The sequence below is a fragment of the Chiloscyllium plagiosum genome, unplaced genomic scaffold, assembly GCF_037043375.1.
Source record: "Chiloscyllium plagiosum isolate Xiang-an unplaced genomic scaffold, Cpla_swu_hap1 HiC_scaffold_14, whole genome shotgun sequence".
NCBI classification, from domain to species: Eukaryota; Metazoa; Chordata; class Chondrichthyes; order Orectolobiformes; family Hemiscylliidae; genus Chiloscyllium; species Chiloscyllium plagiosum.
In genome coordinates this window covers 91,367,346-91,382,865 of record NW_028270152.1, presented here as the reverse complement: position 1 = coordinate 91,382,865, position 15,520 = coordinate 91,367,346, and the positions used below count along the sequence as shown (strand labels likewise).

General features: G+C 45.8%; 1 long non-coding RNA gene across 1 annotated transcript; it reads left to right on the top strand.

The window, feature by feature from the left end:
* Positions 1-4,886: 4,886 nt before the first annotated feature.
* Positions 4,887-14,077, top strand: LOC122547463 (uncharacterized). Its single transcript, XR_015759289.1, has 3 exons — positions 4,887-4,992; positions 12,810-12,939; positions 13,475-14,077. It is a non-coding gene; the product is annotated as an uncharacterized LOC122547463 (long non-coding RNA).
* Positions 14,078-15,520: the final 1,443 nt, after the last annotated feature.

Sequence of the window (15,520 nt, the reverse complement as noted above, 5' to 3'; positions counted from 1 at the left end):
CATTACCATCCCTATAGCAATGAAGGACAATATTCCCTTCACTGCCTTAATTACCTGCTGCACCTGTAAACCAACTTCCTGTGATTCATGCACAAGGACACCCAGCTCCCTCTGTACAGCAGCATGGTGCACATTTTCACCATTTCGTCATCAGTTTGCTGTTAGTCCAACTAAAATGGATAACCTCACATTTCCCAACATTGTCCTCCATCCACCAGATCCTTACCCACTCACTTAACCTATCTGTATCCCTGTGCAGACTGACAGTGGCCTCTGCAGACATTTCTCTCCCTTATCTTTGTATCAAATGTGAACTCTGACACCGTACACTTGGTCCTCAACTCCAAAATACTTGTGTAAATTATAAACCGTTGTAGTGCCAACACTAATCCAAACACCTGTTTATCCCCATTCTTCATTTTTTGTTGGTTAACCGATCCTGTATCAATGATAATTACCCATAATGCCATGCATCTTTACCTTATACAGCAGCCTTTTGTGTGGCAACTGATCGAATGCCTTCTGGAAATCCAGAAACACCACATCCACCGAGTCCGCCTTGTCCAACGCACTCGTCGTATCTTCAAATAATTTCAGTAAATGCGTTATACATTACCTGCCTTTCATGAATCCATGCTGTGTCTGCTCAATGAGACAATTTCTACCCAGATATCTCACCAGTACTTCCTTGAGAGATTCAAGCATTTTCTCCACTAAAGAAGTTATGCTAACTGGTCCTTTTTGAAAAATAGTGGCACCACATTGGCAGCTTCCAGTCTGTCAAAACCATCCCAGAATAGTGAATTATCACGAGTTGTATTAGCTATTCCAACCCCCCCCCCCCCCCCCCGCCATTTCTTTTTTCCCCTGGGCCGCATTCCATCTAGGCCAGGAGACCCATCTACCTTTAGGCTGTTATCTTTCCCAACAGAAACTCTTTCCTGATTGCTTCTCTGTCCTCATCTGCCATTGCCGCCATAGGCCTGCGACGATGAGAGTACATTGACAGCATGTTCCTGTTTAAGCCAAGGCAAGTCGGTGTAGAGAATGCTGCCTGTCGAGAGAAGTTGAAGGCCTGGTCAAGAAAATGAAGGAGGGATATGTCAGGTACAGACAGCTGGGTTTGTGTGACTCCCTAGAGGAGTGTAGGGGCAATTGGAGTATACTCGAGGTAAACCATGAGGGCAAAAATGGGGCATGAGATAGCTGTAGGAAATAGGTTTAAGGAGAATCCAAAGTGATTGTACAAATACACTAAGGACAAACGAGTAACCAGGCAGAGAATAGGTACCCGCAAAAATCATCAAGGCTGTCTATGGAACCGCAGGAGGTGGGAAAGATTCTATATGAGATTCTTGATGATGTGGCAGCTAGAGTGTTTGGAGAAATAAATAGTGATAACGTGATAAGTGTCCATATTACAGAGGAGGGGGTACTGGATGTCTTAAACGGTAGCAAGGTGGAATAATCCCTGGGACCTGCTCAGGTGTAACACAGAACTTTGGGAATCTAGGGAAGTATTTGCTGGACCCCTCGCTGAAATATTTGTGTCATTGATCGTCACAGGTGAGGTGCTGGAAGCTGGGCGCAATTATTTGAGAAAGGTGGGAAGGAAAGGCCAGGGAACAATAGACCAGTGAGCCTGAAATCAGTGGCACAGATGTTGTTGGATGTGATTCTCAGGGACATGATTTACATGTAATTGGAAAGGCAAGAAGTGATATGGGACAGGCAGCCTGGCTTTGTATATGGAAGTCACTAACTTGGACTCCAGGAAGATACAAGGTTCTACATAACAGACCGGTTAGCAAGTTTGAGACAGTAGAATACAGGGAGGACTAGCTATTTAGATACAGAATTGTCTAGAAGGTATGGAGATGTATAACGTGGAAACAGAACCTTCAGTCCGTACCGTCCATACCAACAACTTACCCAACCCAACAACTGTGTGAGAAATATGCTGTCAGGATGGGTGCTGGGTCCACTGCTTTTTGTCATTTATATCAATGATTTCTATGTGAATATATGAGGTATGGTTAGGATGTTTACACTAGACACCAAAATTGGAGGTGTAATTGACAGTGAAGAAGGTTACCTCAGTACAATGGGACTTCAATCAAATGGGCTAAGGAGGGGCAGATGGGTTTAATTTAGATAAATATGAGGTTCTGTATTTTGGAAAAGCAAATTAGACCAGGGCTTGTAACTTAATGAGGAGGTCCTGGGGAGTGTTGCTGAACAAAGAGACCTTGGAATGCAGGTTCACACTTCCTTGAAAGTGGAATCTTAGGTAGGCTAGTGAAGAACGTGTTTTGTATTGAGTATAGGAGTTGCGACATTATTTTGGAGCTGTACAGGGCATTGATTCAGCTACTTCTCGAATTTTGCTTTCAGTCCTGGTCCCCTCGCTATAGGAATGATGTTGTGAAACTTGAAAGGATTCAGAAAAGATGCACAAAGATGTTGCGAGCATTGAGAGTTTGAGATATCAGGAGAGGCTGAATTGGCTGGGGCTGTTTTCCCTGGGGCATGGGATGCTGAGAGGTGACCTCAGTGGTTGATACACCCGTGAGGGACATGGTTAGGGTGAACAGCCAGGGTCTTTTTCACAAGTTAGGTGGGTCCAAAACCAGAGAGCACAGGCTTAAGGTGTGAAGGAAAAGATTTAAAAGGGATGTGAGGGGCAATGTTTTCAAGCTGAACATGGTATGTGTATGGAATGAGCTGCCAGAGAAAGTGTGGAGGCTGGTACAATTGCAACATTTAAAAGGCATCTGATTGGATATGTGATCAGGTAGGTTTGAGAAGGATATGAGCCAAGTCCTGGCAAATGGGATGAGATTAGTTTAGGATATCTGGTAGGCATGGACAAGTTGGATCAAGGGGTCTTTTTCTGTGCCGTACATTTCTATGACACTAAAAATTTAAAATTAAGATGAGTTTCTCTTTTATGGAGAGTTAGCAGAAGGTCAGAAAATTCTCCTTGGAGCTGAGAAGGTTAAGCAGTGATTTCAACGAGGAGCAGAATTGTTTCCAGGAAATTTAATTTACAGAGAGACAGCATAAGAAATTATTAACACTGTCACAATTTTTATGAACTACTTTCAGGTAACTGGCAAATAATGCAGAGTAAAAACGTGAAGATTATTTTACTCAGTAAGTTCTGAGCATCTGGAACAGTTTGATCGACAGCTGGATGCAGATTCAGTGGTTATTGTCAAAACAAATTTGCAATTTTCCTTTTTAAAGGAAGGATATGGAGGGCTATGTCCAAATGGAAGGTGAGTTGGGACTGATTGGCACCATCTCCAGAGGGAGAGTGTACAGCCCCATTGGGTTGAAAAGTCCCAAGGTTCTTCCTCCAGGCGTCGGGTGGCTCGGATTTGGGTGTGGCTGACACCCAGGAATTACATGTTCTTGGCAGCGTGGTGCCGGAGGGGGGTATCTGAAGTTGTTGGCCACAGGGCGGTGGGCTTGGTTGGTGCATGTTCCCTGAAATATTCCACAAGTTGGCATCCTGACTCCCCACTGTAGAGGAGACCACATCGAGTGCAAAGGACACAAAAGGTGAGGTGTTTGGATGTGCAGGAAAATCTCTGCTGGATATGAGAGGATCCTGTAGTGCCTTCGATGGAGGTGAGGGGTGAGGTGTGGGCACAGGTGGCAAGTGAAGGTGCTGGGAGTGGAGGATAGTTTGGTGGTGAGCATGGATTTAATGAGGAAGCCACAGAGGGAATGATCTCTGGAATGCTGAAAGGGGTGGGGAGGGAAATGTATCTCTGGTGGTGAGGTCTGATTGTAGTTGGTGGAAATGGCAGACGATGATGCATTGTATCTGAGTGGAAGGTGAGGATTAGGGGGATTCCATCCTTGTTGCAGTTGGAGATGTGGGTGCCAAGGGCAGTGGTGTGGGAAGTGGAGGAGATACACGGGAGGGGAAATTGCAGTCCTTGAAATCAGAGGCCATTTGGTATGTTCTGAAGTGTTCTGCCAGCTTGCATCAAGCTTCACTGGAACACCGCAGTAAGCATGAGACAGAGATGTTGACCTGGGAACAGCCTTCTGTGTTAAAGTGTTGGGGAACTGGATGCTCCGGGTCTTTTTTGCAACAGAACGGAGATCATCAGTCGCCATTTCCACCACCGCTACTGAGATGCTACCAGGTTGCTGTCTCCTCCATTAACAGCTTTCCGCCCTCCCAGCCGGATCGTTATCCACTCTTTTGTCTTTCCAAATGTTCCAATCTCTCTTTGGGCTCTGTCCCCACCTATTATTTACTCTTTAACCCCTATCTCCTGTATTCCAAAGATGTGCAGGTTAGGAGTATTGGCCCAGCTAAATTTCCCATAGTGTTCAGGGATATGCATTAGTCCGGGGAAATGGTGAGTAATAGAGTAGGGGAATGGGTCTGGGTGGGTGTGGAATTGTTGGGCCGAAGGGCCTGTTTCCTGTGGGGATTCTAATTTTCCCAGCTGCCATCGGTTCTGAGGAAGAGTCACTGGACTCGTGATGACCCTTGGTGTGTGCAGGAGGAGGAAACGGGAAAGGGGAGAGTGGCAGCAGAAACCGGATGAAATGTATCAGTGTAGACTGGGAGGGTTTAGTTACACTCTGTGCAGGTCGTTAGTCTGAATTAGAAACTCCTGGTCCCACGTTTGCAGCAAAGTGGAAGGTGGCTTGGTCCTCAGGCAGTGAGAGGTACTGGGTTATGGCTGCCATCTTTATCTGGGGCCAAGGTACAGCAAGGAGCATGCACGTGTCCTCTTCCTGGGTGGGGGCGGTGCGATTTGAAGAGGAGCATCCAACACATACCAAAAGAAGTGTTTGTCTTCACTATTCATCTTGCACTGACTATGAACTTTGTTTTGTTAATTCATTTTATAGGATTTTAATTGAGAATAATTGATACTGGGATCTGAAAAGCAAGTTTCTACAGTCCACAGAGTCATCACGATCAGAATATCATTGGCATTTAACTGTGAAAGGAGAAAGGTTTGTCTGTTCTGTCTGTGGGAAAATAGTTTCAATATTTTTGTCAAGCAAAAAGCAGAACTATGTTCAGGTTCATGGTTGGATCACCCTCGGGGTATGTGTTTAATTCTTGGCCCTGCAGCTGTGGAAGGAGGTATTGCCCTGAGTAGAGAGCACAGATTTATCCAAATTATACCTCGTCTCTTTGCAGGAACTGTCAGATTTAGTCCCTATCATCCACTTTATGATGTTAACCTGTAAACTCCCTACTTCCAATTCCCTGCAAATTTCTCATTGAAATTCCTTGTGGACTCAAATTCCAGCACCATTTCCGGTGGAACGTTCCAGATTCTGACAACTGTCTGTTCATTCAGAAACTGCTGAAGTCCATTTTGACTCTGGGGTTAGAAAGGGCTGAATTGAAAGATGAGATGCTGTTCCTGAGCTCCCATTGAGATGCATTGGAACAGTACAGGAGGCTAAGGGCAGTGTAGGTGTGAGCAGACAATGAAAATGACAGGGCTGCACTGTGAGGGCTGCTTGGATCAATGAGTGTGTTTTGGAGTTGGATGTAAACAGAGTGAGGTGAGGCAGGGAGAAGGTGAAGCTGAAACTCCGTTTTACTTCAGGCTATTCAGAAATTCACAGTCCCAATGGGAATAGTCAATTTGTCAGTGATACCTGCGGAGTATTTAAGTTTTTAAAAGTACAACAGATCAGCTTAAGTAAAGATGTTTTTAGTATAATGGGTGTGTTTGAAGTGAAGGCTGGTTGCTCACTCATTTAAATTCTCTTAATGGGAGTAACTAGATGAATGTAGTGAGATGTTGTTACAGGAGACCGCAGAACCGTGGGACAATGCACAATGTGGGACATAAGGGATGCTTCCATTGTCCGTGACGGCTATGTGTGCAGGCAGTGTGTCCATCTGCAGCTACTGAGAAACTGTTTTTCAGACCTGGAGCTGAGAGTGGACTCACTGTGGAGCAATACTGAGAATGTTATGGACAGCACGGTTAGTGAGTTAGTCACACTGCAGGGGAGAGTTGCACAGGCAGAAAGGGAATGGGTGACCATCAGATCAAGTAAAAGGCTCAGGAAGGGGGTGCAGGACTCGCCAGTGATCATTCCCCTTCTCAAACAGATATTCTGCACCGCTTGGGGATCTATAAGGTTGGGAACAGGTGGGGTGGTCTCTCAGGGGAAAACAGCAACAGCCAGGTTCATGACACCACAGATAGCTCTGCTGCACAGAACGGGAGGAGGGAGAATGTCAGAGCTATAGTGACAGGGGATCCACTAGTCAGGGTCAGAGACAGGCGCGTCTTTGGCCAAAGATATGAATCAAGGACAGTGGAATTGAACCCAGGTCCATTTATTGATAAATGCACAGACTAATAAAGGTCAGCGTCCCAAATGCAACCTTCAGCACTTGATCACCCTGAAGCTCTACTTTCCAGGCACTATGCACTGGTTCTGAGCTCTTCAGACGGATTGAAGGGGACAGAGAGAAAACAGGAACAGGGTTGTGTTGCAGTTCTATAAAATAACTGTCTCCCTCGCCTGTCGCTTTCTCCCCCCGCCTCGGTCTCCCACACCCCATCGTGCCTCCAACCCCACCGCAGGGAAAAGACCTTGTTTAATTACCCTATCATGCCCCTACTGATTTTATAAACCTCTATAAGGTCACACATCAGCATCTGACACTCCAGGGAAAACGGTGTATTCAGCCTCTCCCTGTAGCTCAAATCCTCCAACCCTGGCAACGTGCTTGTAATACTATTCTGGCCACTTTCAAGTTTCACAATATTGTTTTGATAGGAAGGAGACCAGAATTGCATACAATATTCCAAGATTGACCTAACCAATGTCCTGGAGAGCGGCAACATGACCTCCCAACTCCTGTACTCGGCACTCTGACCAATAAAGGAAAGCATACTAAACACCTTCTTCACTATCCTATCTACCTGCGATTGCTTTCAAGGAGCTGTGAACCTGCATTCCAAGGTCTCTTTGTTCAGGAACACTTCCGAGGACTATACCATTAAGTGTATACACCCTGCTAATATTTGCTTTTCCAAAATGAAGCACCTCACATTTATCTAAATTAAACTCTAACTGCCAGTCCTCAGCACATTCGACCCTCTGATCAAGATCCTGTTGTAATCTGAGGTAATCCTCTTCACTGTCCACTACACCTCCAATTTTGGTGTCATCTTACTAATGCTTCCTATATTCACATCCAAATCATTTATATAAATGATGAAAATTAGTGGATCCAGCACCAATACTTTGTGGCACTCCACTGGTCACAGGTCTCCAACCTGAAAAGCAACCTTCCACCACCACCCTCTGTCTTCTACCTTTGAGCCAGTTTTATATCCAAATGGCTAGTCCTCTCTGTCTTCTGTGAGATCTAACCTTGCTAACCAGTCTCCCATGGGGAATCTTGTTGAGCACCTTCCTGAAGTCCATGTAGATCGTTTCCACCGCTTTGCCCTCATCAATCCTCTTTATTACTTCTTCAAAAAAGTTGACTCATGTTCATGAGAGGTGATTTTTCACACACAAAGCCGTTATTAATACCCAGGACATTGGGGTCTGCGTCACCCAATTATAGGCGTTAATATTCTGGATAAAGTTCATGTACACCAGCTTTGTGATAGTGACTGTGTCTTGAATCTTGTTAATATCACCAATGCCAGTTAGTTCCTTTTGAAAGGCATTCCCTTCCGTCTGCTCTGTCTCCTCCATCCCCACCGTAGACAGTAAGTGGGAGGAGCTCATGGAGTTTCCATGTGAGTGAGACTGAGAAAATCTTCCCTTCATTCCACTAGCCCACCAGGAAACGGTAGTAGTGTCCTTACCTCTGAAACACGAGGTTTGGGTTCAAAGTTGAGTAACAGCATCTTTGAAGAGGCTGATTGGAAAACATGCCCAAGCTCCCAACTGTCCCTGCCTGAGCCTCCAAACAGAATCTTCCTGTAGTTTCTCTCCTGTCAGTTTCTCCCATTGCTCAGTTTGTCCAGGATCCCCTCCTGCTGCTGCACTGCTCCTGTCCCTCACTGAACTGTCCATCCCCAAGTGTCCTCCACATTCATTAATTGCTGACAATCCCATTGTCCCAGTCCTCCAGCCCCGCCCCATCCACCCTATTGGGCAGCGGATGCTGTCAATCACCCAGGCTCCTGTGTGGTCTGGAGCATGCTCTGTAGGAGTGCCTGGATTCTGGATTAGTGGTGCTGGAAGAGCACAGCAATTCAGGCAGCATCCGAGGACAGGCCTCGGATTTTGCCTGTCCTCGGATGCTGCCTGAATTGTTGTGCTCTTCCAGCACCACTCATTCAGAATCTGGTTTCCAGCATCTGCGGTCATTGTTTTTACCTCTGTAGGAGGGGCAACCAGTGCACGGGCGCAGTGCTGGCCAATTGTTGGCGTATGTGCAGTATGGGTCAGTGCCAGGGAGGGAGGCTGTGGATCTGTGGGATTAATCTGTCATTGGCTGCTCCCTCCCTTCTTCCCTCTGAAAACAGGACCCAGGGGAATGGTCCCAGCCCTGGTATCATGACAAGTGGTCGGCGTATCAGTGGGGGGAAGCATTTTGTAGAAAGTTATCAGAACTCGTGTGAAGATTCAGGAATATTATGGAAAGGAACAAGGATGTGCCAGCAATTAAAGTTCTAATGTGGTTCATTTTAGTTCAACCAGATATGATTTGGCCAGTGTGTGCAGGCTGGTTCTTATCAGAGGGTCCGTGTTGGGGGAAATAAATAAGAGATTCCAGATTGGGGAAAAAAAATCAGTTTGGGTCTGACCAGGAAGGAAACCCTGGGAAGTGGGAGGAGGACTCACCAACACCCAGGAGGCTCCGAGTCAGAGTCATAGACTTGATTAGATTAGATTTCCTACAGTGTGGAAACAGGCCCTTCGGCCCAACCAGTCCACACCGACCGTCGGAAGAGTAACCCACCCAGACCCATTTCCCATGGCCGATTCACCTGACCTGCGCATCTTTGGATTGTGGGAGGAAACCGGAGCACCCGGAGGAAATCCGCGCAGACACGGGGAGAATGTGCAAATTCCACACACACAGTCACCCAAGGCTGGAATCGAACCTGGGACCCTAGTGCTGTGGGCAGCAGTGCCATCGTGCCACCTTTTTTTTTGGTTCTTAGCCTGCAGGCAGGAGCTAGGAAGCTGAATTCAAGGAGAGGAGAGAGTGTGTGAGAACTGGGTGTGGAGGAAAGGAGTGAGGAGATTGGTTTGGTCTTCAGTTAACAAGAGAGAGAGGAATTGTGAGACTGAGATTTAAAGCTTTGGGGCAACAAGGAAACTACAATTTAATACTATCATTGTCTTATAAAGATCCACCCGGTATTAACGGTGGTATCTTGTTTTCTCTGTCCGGTACTAAAATGGCGGATTTCCGGATGTGAAATTCAAATTGAATTTCATGTTCAGTTTTGATTTTTTACTTGATCCGTGCCGATCTAAATATCATTGGCCTTTTCATGTGGAAGGAAAGGTGTGTATTCTGTCCATGGGCGAATATTTCAAATGTCAGTGTGTCTGGAAAAAAACACTGAGACACAGCCAAGTCCATGTTAGCGTGGTGACTGTGGAGAGAGATTTCATTTGTTTTTAAAAGTCTGAAAAATATGGCACATTTTCCAGGAACAATTAAGCTACAGATTTGTTTTGTATGAGGACAAGGTTTTAGTTAACCATGCAACCAGAAAGAGACCAGGATAGCTGCACCATGGAACAAACGATGAAAACGGGATTGTTGTAAAGGAGTTAATTATCGATCATGGTTTGTAATCCATTGGCGTTGTCACATCGGTTCCAGCGCCGTGGGGAAATACTGGAAATGTGATGGATGTAATGTAGGTTTCAGTTATTAAACTGTAAAAAGTGCAGAAGAAATTTACAAGGATTTTTGCCCACGCTCAGGGGTCTGAGTTACAGGGAGAGGCTGGACAAGCGAGGATTTTTTTTGTTTGTTCAGAGCAGAGGAAACAGAAGGGGGTATCTTTTCTCGAAGTCTATATGACCATGAGAGGCATGGGTAAGGTGAATGCACTCAGTCTTTTGCCCAGTGAATCAAGGACTGGAGGGCATCAGTTTAAGGTTATAGGAGAAAGAATGAAAGGGAAGCTGAGGGGCAACTGTTTTACACAGAGGGTGGTATGTATGTGGACTCAGCTGCCAGTGGAAGTGGTTGTGGTGGGTACATTAACAAAATGAAAAAAAAAACATTTGGACAAACACATGGATAGGAAAGGGTCAGAAGCATATTGGCCAAGTGCATGGAATTCGGGTTTGCGTAGATGGACATTTTGGCCGGAATGGGCCAGTTTGGGCCAAAGAGCCAGCCTCTGCTGTAGGATGCTCTGACTCCAAGTATATTGACTATTTCTCCTGCTATCTCTGGTAGCACCCTGTGATGTATTTCATCTGAGCAAGGAGACTTGTCTACCTTTCGCTCCATTAGCTTGCCCACTTCTAACGCTTTCGTGATGATGGTTGTTTCTTGCTCCTCACCTTCCTCAGTTTCCTTATCAATTACTGGCATGTTCTTCGTAATCTCCACTGTGAAGACTGACTGCTGTGTCCTCATATTCCTGAACCCTGCTGGGTAGGAATAACTAGGTACAGAACTCTGAGAGGCCTTCTTTGAGTCTTTATTGATGAAACATGGCAGTTACCTGGATAGTGTATATGTAGAAAACCTCCAGGCAGCATCAGGTAACTCCCCGCCTGACCGATGTGCCACTCCCATTCTTATACCTTTGTGGTTTGTGGTTTTGAATGGACGCTGTCTCTCAACATTATCTCCAAGGCAACGGCAGTTAAAAAGTCGAGTTCAGCTCAACAATTTGTGGTTAAATCACATACCTCTACCCCACACCCCTGTGGCTCAGTCAGGTATCTGACAGGCACTTCAGTTTCAGTGGGGCTGTCTGTCAGGATTCTGATGTGGAGGAGTCGGTGTTGGAGCGGGGTGGGTAAAGTTAAAAACCACACATCAGAGTCCTTCGCTTTGTGATTAATTATAGGATAGATATTCAAAACAGAGTATTCTGCACGGTGTGAATGTACTACACAGTCTAAAACCATAAATCACTGTCTCCCCTCAGTTTACATGATTTGGAAATGCCGGTGTTGGACTGGGGTGACCAAAATTTTAAAAATCACACAACGCCAGGTATTGTCCAACAGGTTTAATTGGAAGCACACTACATTTCGGAGTGTCGCTCCTTCATCATGATCCAATTAAACCTGTTGGACTATAACCTGTTGTTGTGTGATTTTTAACTCACCTCAGTTTAAAATTGCAAGATCGTTATCTCCCACATACTTCCTCACTATCTAAGTTTGGAACGCTAATCCACCTGACTATCCTGCTTTTTCCAAAAATCTCCTTTGGTGAAGGTGTTGAGTTTTGGATTCAGCTTTCCAGTTATTACCGTAAGAAGGAGAAGGTGAGGACTGCAGATGCTGGAGATCAGAGCTGAAAAATGTGTTGCTGGAAAAGCGCAACATCCAGGGAACAGGAGAATCGACGTTTCGGGCAGAAGCCCTTCTTCAGGCATGAGGAAAGTTTGTCCAGCAGGCTAAGATAAAAGGTATGGAGGAGGGACTTGGGGGAGGGGCGTCGGAAATGTGATAGGTGGAAAGAGGTCAAGGTGAGGGTGATAGGTCAGACTGGGGTGGGGGCGGAGAGGTCAGGAAGAAGATTGCAGGTTAGGAAGGCGGTGCTGAATTCGATGGATTTGACTGAGACAAGGTGGGGGGAGGGGAAATGAGGAGAATGTGGCTGAAGAGCTTCTGTGCAGAGGAGATGACCTGGGTGATGCAGTGAGAGAGGGACTCACTGAAATCTTTGTAGAGGGAGGAAGAGAGCTTCTTCAAGGAAGGCATCCTTGTAAGAGGATTCGCAGTAGGTTGAAGTCTTTGAGGAGAAAGTGAGGACTGCAGATGCTGGAGGTCAGAGCTGAAAAATTGTTGCTGGAAATGCGCAGCAGGTCAGGCAGCATCCAGGGAACAGGAGAATCGACGTAAGAAGATAAGCCCTGGGCACAGGAGAGGCAATGCAGCCCTTCCAACCAGCTCCACCATTTAATATGGTGATTGAGCTCACCTCGGTCTCAGCTGGATTTTCCTGCCTGTTCTCTCTCACCCTTCATCTCATTGCAAATTCAACATCTGTATCTCTTCAGTAAATTTGCTTATTGTCCTGGCATCCACTGCATTTTGAATAGGGAGTTCCACAGATTCACAGCACATTGAGATAAGTACATTCTTCTTCATGAGAATAGAATAGAATCCCTACTGTGCAGAAACAGGGTATTCATTCATGGAGTCCACACCAACCCGATAATGAGCATCCCATTCAGACTCACCCATTCCCTGTATTTCCCATGGTTAATAGCTTAACCTGCACAGGCATGGACACTGTGGGAATTTAGCACAGCCAATCCACTTAACCTGCACATCGTTTGACTGAGAAATGAAACTGGAGCACCTAGAGGAAACTCGCACAGACACGGAGAGAACGTGTAAACTCCACACAGTTGCCTAAGGCTGGAATCAAATCCAGGTCCCTGACGCTGTGAGTCAGCAATGCTAACCATTGAGCCACCTCTGCTTAAATCATCTACTCCTGTTAACCACCCCACGCCCCAGTTGTCTGAATCTATATTCCTTACATCAGAAAATCAGGTTGTGGATCAGATGTCTCAGTAAAACCCAGTGACAGTCCATATATTCTGTGTGTCTGAATGGGGATCCTACACACAACACCCTCCAGTCCACACTTTTCATTTTCTTTCCAGAGATATGACTCCAGTGGCTTCATGGGGACTACAACTCCCACAATCTCTGAAGCAGGGACCACACGTGTGTGGGGAAACCCGGCACTGTACATGTATAGAATGTGGGCGGGTTTTGGAGCATGGGCTTTGGGTAAGTATGCTTTGCGGAAAGTATTTCACACTGTGTGATTGGCTGGAGGAAGAATGCATCTGCTTATAGTATTGATCAGTTGGGGGTCAAAGTGTCACCACACCCATGGAGGACCATTCTCCATCCCCAATTCATTGTAATAGTGGGAATCAACTAATGGGAAACAAAGAAGGATCTGACCCATTCTCCCAGATTGAAGGTTCTTCTATCCAGGATCTGCCACCTCCCTGTCTGTTTCCTTTTGTTACATTCTGCTGTTACATTATTGACTTGCAGCAACTGAAGGGAAAGGAAGTGAATGCAGAAAGGGTGCAGAGTCTAACCAGGGACGGGAAGTGGTGGCATAGATCTGTTTATCAGCAACTCCCGTGAGAATGGGGAGGGTGTGTATTAGGGGGTAGTAGAGTCAGAATGGTGGGAGAGAGTAATTGGGTTGGAGGGTTATAACTTTGGGGGAAGAAAGGGGAAAAGATATTCCAGAGAATTGAGAATTGTCTGCTCTGAATTTCTAATCTGTACATAATACTTTATATAGGGTGCTAGATGGTGAAGATTTGCAGACTGAAATATCAACATCATGTGCGGATCGTGATAACGTTAACCAGCATGTGAAGAACCAAAGATGGAGAATCACACGGCCAAAATCCTGCAACTCTCTCCCTCCCAGCATTAACGGTCTATCTGCGCCAAATGGACTGTGAATGGTACGAGACAGCAGCTCACTACCACCTTCTCAAGGGTAACGAGAGATGGGGAATAAATGCTGGCTGAGCCAGTGATGCCCATATCCTGGAAACGGTTTCTATCTCTAGTTGCTGAAACCCAATTGATGTTACTGCAGGAGGAAGAGGGAGGTTGAGTGCATCCTCCAGGAAGAGCACCATCACATTACTCCCGCCTACACCCACACAGTAACACAACAACGTCACTGGAACAAAAGGCAGTGAAGCCAAAGGAGGGCTTAGATATAAACCATCAAAGGAGATTGGAACACAGCAGGAACAGGAGACTGAGCTGGATGGTCAGCTGCTTCCCATTGAATGGTGGAGCAGGATCGAAAGGCCTCCTCCTGCTGCTATCTCCCAGGTATGTACATAACCATGGAGCCCAGTTAGGAAGAAGTAGGCAAGGCAGGGACTCTCCAGGCGATTGCACTTCCACATCTATTTTCAGTGCGGGATGGTTTGATGGATTTTATTTAACATTTAGGTCTTTCACACAAGGTTTGTGACTTTGTTTTGCTTTAAATGTAAACACTTATTCCACAATAAATAAATCTAAAAGAAAAGACACGGAATATCTAAAAATAAAAGTTTTAAAATTTCAAATGCTCTGTAGAACAAAATCGTGTCTACTCCCGTACACCATCACTACCCAGTTACTCACACTCCAGGGAAACATTCCCTCCCTTTCTGAACCTTTGGTTTGCTTTACATGCTTTTCAGTTCGCGTTCTTTGTCCTGTGAAGCATTCTTTTTTTCTTCTACACAGAAGTGTTATCACATACGGCGGAGCAACCTTCCCACCATCAACATCATCATTCCACCGTTTTGGCTTTTGTTAATATATAATCACCGGCAGTAAACCATTTGTAAACCAATTGAATATTTCCAAATAAAGCCCATTACGGGCCAAGCAAATAATTACAAGTGACAGAATGGGAATGGACTGTATCAAAGTAGAGTTCTGGGGATTGATCAACGGTGGAGATAAAGCACTGTATCCCCTGCGGTGCCCACCTCTATCTAAAGGCATCGAGAGCATTGATACACACCACATGCTGCTTCTCCAAGTAAAACTTGCCATGTAGCCTTTATCCTCAATCATAGAATAGAATCCCGACAGTGTGGAAGGAGAGCATTGGCCCGTCAAACCCCACCGACCATCTGCAGAGCATCATGCCCAGAGCCCTCCATCCCTGTAACACTGAATGTCCCATGGCTGATTCACCTTGTCTGCACATTCCTGGATCCTGTGGACAATTTAGCACAACTGATACACCTGAACTTCACATGTTTGGACTGTGGGAGGAAACCAGATCACCTGGAGGGGGCCCACACTATCATGGGGAGAATATGGGCACTCCATACATGCCGTTGACAAAAGCTGGACTCCACCCTTGTACCTGGTACTATGAAGCAGCTGTGCTACAGTCACAATTTAAATCAAAACAGATGATACCTGCTCATTGTCACATTACTGTTTGTGGAGACTTATGCCCAGAGAGACATCTCGAGGTTCAGAAAGGGGCAATATAAATTCAGTCAACTCCAGCCCAGTTAATGTTATTAACAGCCACACATCAATATTCCAAGTGTCATCATGTACAAGGTCCAGTCCTGACTCTCATAAACAGTAACATCAGAATCAGAGTCCTGCAGTGATGTGTGAACTCTACCCCACACGGAGCAGGTGGATGACCACTTCCCTGTGTGCACTTACTGGTCTCTTCATCCTGCTGAAGATGCAGCAAATCCCTTGTCACACAGAGAGGTAAATAGCTCCTACCTAGTATGGTCTCGCTGTGGTCTCAGAAGGCCAGGTGAATCACTGAATCCCTTCTCGCACATTGAACGTTTGA